This window comes from Taeniopygia guttata, chromosome 8, assembly GCF_048771995.1.
Source record: "Taeniopygia guttata chromosome 8, bTaeGut7.mat, whole genome shotgun sequence".
Classification (NCBI taxonomy): Eukaryota; Metazoa; Chordata; class Aves; order Passeriformes; family Estrildidae; genus Taeniopygia; species Taeniopygia guttata.
Window position 1 is genome coordinate 17,278,496 of NC_133033.1, and position 6,391 is coordinate 17,284,886.

Below are 6,391 nucleotides of genomic sequence, written 5' to 3' on the forward strand. Positions count from 1 at the left end.
TGAAGCCACTCTGGAAAGCGAGTGCTCAGTGAACACATGGTCCATTGAGTGAAGTCCTGACCCGAAAATACAACAGTGTGTTTCTTTGAGTGTTAGAGTAACCCTAGGCACGCAAAGTAACCTTTCAAATACGGTTATATTTTAACAGATTTGAATATAAAAATCATAAGATGAGCCACTGGTAGGACTAGTTTTATAAAGCACAGCCGGCTATAAACCTGGCTGCTGGAGCTGTGGCCCACTTAGCCACCTCCTTCGTATCCCACGAAGAGAACAGGTCTGTGCTTCGATTTCATAGCAAAATATCAGGACTAAGTTGTCTTAACTGTGGCTGAAGCCAACGGGGCTCTTTCAAAAGACTTGTGGTGGGGCTGTAACAGTCCTGAGGAACTCGCAGGGAGCCCGCAGGTTATTTTGTACTGTGGTGCTGTGGATCAGCTCAGCTCAAACCGCTTCTCCACTGCACTGCCTCTGAGGAAAACAGCCAGGGCTGTTCCTAATTAAAGGAAGCAGAACTGCCTAAAGAACCCACTGGGAAAAGGAAACTGTGCAAGAGAAGCAGGAAACTGAAGAATGGGGTGAGGGAATGGCAGTTCAAGTAAACATAATGAAAGTTCATTAGTTTTTAGACATTCATGTTGGGATAAACTCATCTTTCAAAACCTCAGAGAATATGTGATTTAAGGCTAGATTCAACATCCTCCAAAGTCCTTGGAAATGTTTCCGTTGACTTAAGTGATGTTGGATCAGGACACTATTTGTTAATGCTCTCAATCATTTTTGCTGCAATACACAGTGGCTTGGGAGATTTGAGACATTTACCGTTGGTACGATTTTCTCAGCTCCATAATTATATGTTTTATCAATTTTGGAATAAAACGGTCCTTATTAGTAGCAGACAAAAATATGGCCTACCATTTTCTTCCTGTACAACTAGGTTTAAGTTATCCTCAAATCCTGTAGTTTGTGGGGGTTTTACCTCATCTGAGCAGGGCACAAATACAATTTGTTGTTTTTCCCGTTGATACTGAACATCTGATTAGAAAATTACCAATCTTCTGGGGTGATTGCTGCCTTTTATTCTGTGACCAGGAATATGCTCACACCCTGGGGGAAGAGGTTGTACAAGAAATATTTGTTTTGCATCATTCTGACACCACAAAGCAAATTTAAGCCCGTCAGTGCACTACAAAGCAGCTGGAGCATACTGGGCAATCTTGCTCATTATGGGTAAATCTCTTATCTTTGTCCTATTTTTCCACATTTCTTATTACTAAGGCTGTTTGTATGGAAAGAGGATTTGTAGAAGAATTATTCCCTACCTGAAATCATGATCCTCTTTGTGACATTGTAATAACTTCTTCAGCCACCACACGTAATATCATAAACATGCACTGATGACTTCAGTTGGAAACTAGAGAAAAAGAGCTCTGAAGAGACTAAGTCTGTTTTCTTGGAAACATGGACCATAATCTTACAAATGTTCTTGCACATGAATTATTATAAGCATATGTGTAGTCCTGTTAAACTCCATGAGTTTAAATTATCCTGTGTGTAATTCCACCATAATCTATAGAATTCATGTGGCTCAATCAAACTTGTGAAACACATTTGATTTCTGTGTTCTGCTCAGTGACTGAACATGTGCAAGGGGGGGACTGGTGAGTCCTAACGGTGGGGGTGAGCCCAGCCACCTCTGAGGTGGAGCATTGTCTCCTTCCTACCCATCTGGGCCTTGGTTTAATCAGCTGCCTCAGCTGAGGAGAGGGGTGATTTCCCTAAAGGATAAAGGAGATCGTTTGAGAGAGCTAAACTGTGTAGAGGAGGATAATTTGCCAGGATGACCTCCAAATGGTGATCCATAAGGGAAGGAGGAATGTGCTGCTGGGTGCTCTGGCTGCTCTGAGGGCGAGGAACAGGGTTCTGAACTGGGGAGAATGGTGGTACCAGCCACAGGGCTGGGTGGAAGCAGATGAAGAGATACAGCACTGTGTGCGTGTTTGTGGTCATGGGTGTGATTTTTGCCTGGAGCAGAGGAGTAGGTTCCTGGGTGGGAGCCGCAGAGCAGAAGCCCAGGAGTGCCGGGAGAGTGAGAGCAGGAGCGGCGCTGCCCTGGCGGGCAGGAGGGCCCGTGCTGCGCTGCCGTCGGCCTGCAGGTAACCTGGAGCTGCTAAAGACAGCGCTGGCCGCTAGCCTGGTGCTTTGGGAACGGGAAAGGCACTCTGGAATTTCTGAGTTACAACTGTGCTGTCTCCTAAGGATTAAGGGAAAAAAACCCACAAAGTAGTGAGTGAGCGAGCTGACCGGGTGAGGCCGAAGGAAGGCCGGGCTGCTCTCTTCCCCTTTGATGTGCCTCAGCTGAGGCAAGGACCTAACTAAGCCCTTTTGCAATTCTCTTGAATTTGGGGGAGTTTTTCTCAGGCTGCCATGTCGGTGTGCTGACTACTCCCAGTGTTGTGAAATGGCCTGTCCCAGGGTGGTAGTGACACTAACACTCAGTAATGTTTTAGCCTAATTAACTTACGTGACTGAAGTTATTAAAATTGCTGTAGGATAAATACGACTTGTGACTCCAGTAAGACTTGAATCTTACTGCTGGTCAAGACCAAACATTAGCAGTAACATTGAAACTGCAAAGAAAGAACTCTACAGAACAGTCTAAAAACTGCCCAAAACTGTTCCTAATCTTTCATTTATTAGGATTACTTTTCAAAATAATGTATGTCCTAGGTAAGCTGGTATAATGTTTATTCATATGTTACCTCAAATATCTCCTTTAAAACCTTGCTGTGCTCATACTGCTACTTACTTTGGAACATTCTGGGGGGGTGCAGCACTGCCCTTGGTACTTTGATTAAACGTGGTGTGCTGTATGCGTGCTGTATTGCCTCTCAACTACTTTACCAGATCATTCTCATCCCATGAGAGATCCTCTTGCCTTGTAGAACAATTACAGACACTAAGAGGTGTTCATAGCCCACTCCTCTTTCCTCTGTACCAGACTGCAGAAGACAGCATTTTCTCAACAGTCATTAATTCTACCTAAAAGTAGCTTGCAAGTGTCTTAAAATCAACATCTGGAAAAACTAAGTACAGAGACTTCTTTCAAATACCACAAACTGAATCATGGGCCCAAATTCAGCCTTGATGGAATTATTATCTGATATCTGTGTTCTGTGTTTTCCCTACGTTGCTTGAGTAAATTCCCTTATATGGATATGTTTTCTGAGATGCACTTATGCCAAAATGCTCAGAGAATTGCATAGGACGAAGCCTAAAATGCTGAAGTAAAAAAAAAAAAAATTCAAACACAGACTTTTCTTCGAAGTGTGTTGTTGAAATCCCTCTTTTAAGAAGGGAACTTAACCAGCAGTTCTGGCAATATAATACTGGAGCCCGGGTCTTAATTTTGGGAAAGACACCCCTTTGTGACTAATTTTTAAGGATGTAGATGTTCCTTATGTTCATGATAAAATAACTTACTGAAGGGAAATGTTTGTCGTTTTAGAGATTAAGCTGTGTTTAAATGAAAATAACATATTTGGTTTGTTAAAATATCTGTTTCCTTCTTAATCCATCACTTTTTCATTGATTCTAACACTGATGTCATCTTCTGTCCCCCATACTTTTTTTTTTGTTTGTTTGTTTTTTTAAGGCTCATGACCTCCTCTTAAAATGTGATAGCTGCATTCTTATCAGTGGGGGTATAGCTCAAAAATAGTTGAATGCTGAAGCACATTCCATGGTAATATAGGGGAAAAAATCAAATATTATTTACCTGCAACCTGATTACTGCCGGGGGTCCTGTGTTGTCACGTGCTCCTCCCTGCCTGGGTTGTTGCTGGTGTGGGTTTTTAACTTGCAAAAACCACCTCACAGGCAGAAGGCAACAAAGGACTTCAGATTGCTTGCCGTGCAATCCAAATGCCTGACATATTTTACAATTCTGTTCCTCAAGCACAGGAACAGCAGTCTGTTGGCTTGCAGCAGGTGGGTCAGAGTGGCCTTTCTCCCCCTCATTTGATGGCTTCACTTCCCCATCAGTGGGACCTAAACACTTGCAGCCCAGCTGTGTCCCCAGCATGCAGGTGCCAAAGTGTTTCACTCTGTGTTAACAGCCATCAGTTTTATTCACAGTGATATTTACCTACAGCAAAAGGAAATGCCTGCAGGGACAGCACGCGCTACCAGAAGTGCTCCTTGCGAGGAAGACAAGACTTGGTGTGTTTTTCTTCTTTGTTGTATTTCGTGTCTGAAGAAAAATACCAATTCAGCTCTTGTATCTCAACTTAAGACAGACTTTGGTAGGAAAATAACTTGGCACTGTATCTTTGTGCTACTTGTAAACACTAGACTTCTTAAGAGGGTGGCCTTTTCCTTCTTACTTATTTTGCTTCTGATGGCTCTTCTTAAAACTCCCCATCAGTCACACCATAGCTCCTGAAGTTCCCCAGGCCAGTTCTTTGGCAGCCCTGGGTGAACCAAGGTCGCCACAACTGTGCTTGAGCTGCACTTCTGTGAGGCCAGAGGGAAAGGCCAAGTGCTCTACATGAGCTGCTGCTGTGCCCACCTTCCCGGGAACTGCTGCCCCGGGAGCCCCCTGAGCCACGGGCACCTCTGCCCCGATGAGAAGGGGCTGCTGCCTCAAAATTATAAACACTGAATATTAAGGATGTGTTCCACTCTTGAACTTTGAATGGATGCAAAAGTTAATGATATGACAGGTTAATTCTAATGCAGAATGACTTTGAAGCCTTTCCTTATTTTTCTGTGAAACTTCATGAGTCAGCCCTCTCTTTTGGAGGGGATGACTGCATGAGGCAATCAAAGAAAGGGAGAAAACTGTAACTTTGTGGTATTTTGTGTTTCTGTAATTCTTGGCTTCTAGCTACCACTTTAACTTTCCATATATACATGTGAATATATAGATTTTCACATATATATTTTGAAGAAGCAATTTCTGTCTCTCCAGGATGCAGAAGAAGTTATTACATTTACTATTTGGCTGAAGCCTGCTCAGCATGATCTGATATTGATTTCAACACTTTATCTCCCTTCCTGAACCTCCAAACTTGATTTTCATGCCACTTGAGCATGTTCTCCTTGCTTTTATTTCAGTGCAACTCTTAACAGGTCTGAACAAATTCACATCTTTCAAGGTCTGGTGTGTTAACATCAATTTTTTCTTCATTCTCCATTGTGTTCCCAATAATAACCTCACAAGAGGATTGATTCAAGATAGTACATGGTAACTTTTCATGCAACTTCATGTTGCATTATTCAAATTTATTAATTTGGATGCCAAACACAAAATAATTACAATTGACCTGTCAACAGAATAGTTATTTGATGGTTTAAGGCTTCATGCAGGCTTATTGGAACAGGACTGTTGTTGAGCAGTGCTGGTATTTTAAAAGGTTGGTTAATTATCCAGTAATAATAATCTTAATCCAGTCTTAATAATCAAAATGTTAATATAGGAAAAAGGAATAAAACCCTTCTTCTTGCTGCCTAATTCCATGACTTCTTCCAATTTTAATTATCTAGGCAGTATTTTCTAAATGAGACTAATTCCTTGTCAGAAATATTTTCCACCTCTGACAAGGTATTCTCACGAGTTTGACAAAATGTGCTGGTTTTTGCCTGTTAACTTTAGTTCACTATCCTTCTGTGAAATCTCACAATAAAGTTGTACTTAGAAATTAAGATAATTTCAAGAGCAAAACAATACATAGCAAGTGGTTGTCAGAGTGCTTTACAGGGTTATTTGGGACTGGACTGGTGCAATGGAGCAGAGAGTGCTGAGTGCTGCACATGAGTGACTGGCTGAGACACAGAGGCATTTAGCCAGAGGCTGGCTACCATGGCATGGAAACTCAGTTATTACAATCGTTTGGATCCCAAATCTGTTTGAATAAGAGAGGTTTCAAATAATCCATGTCACTGTTAATGTACTTCAGTACATGTCAGAGGATGTGATTCAGACTTGGGGGAGAGAAGGGAATTAGGAATAGCTGATGCTCAGATAACTGAGACTGTACCAGAACACAGAATGCTGAGGTTTTTAGCCACTTTATCCCAGGTCATTAATCTTGTCTATTTTATGCTCACATTGCATCCCGCAAAACTTCAGAATTTCCAGAAGATGTTGAGTGTGGGTTTTTTTTTTTATGGTTTGGGTGTTTTTTGCTTGTTTATTTTGGCTTTGTGTTTTTTTGGTCCTATGGAAAAGTACTTTTTTTCCTTCTTATTTTTTTTCCTCCCAAAATGAGACAAAGATTTACTATTTTAAATAATTATTTGCTCAAGTTTTAGTGCAAGCAATACCTATTTTTTGAAACCCAGTGGTATCAATATGATGTACTTAGTGTGTGCTAGGTGTGCTTGCTCA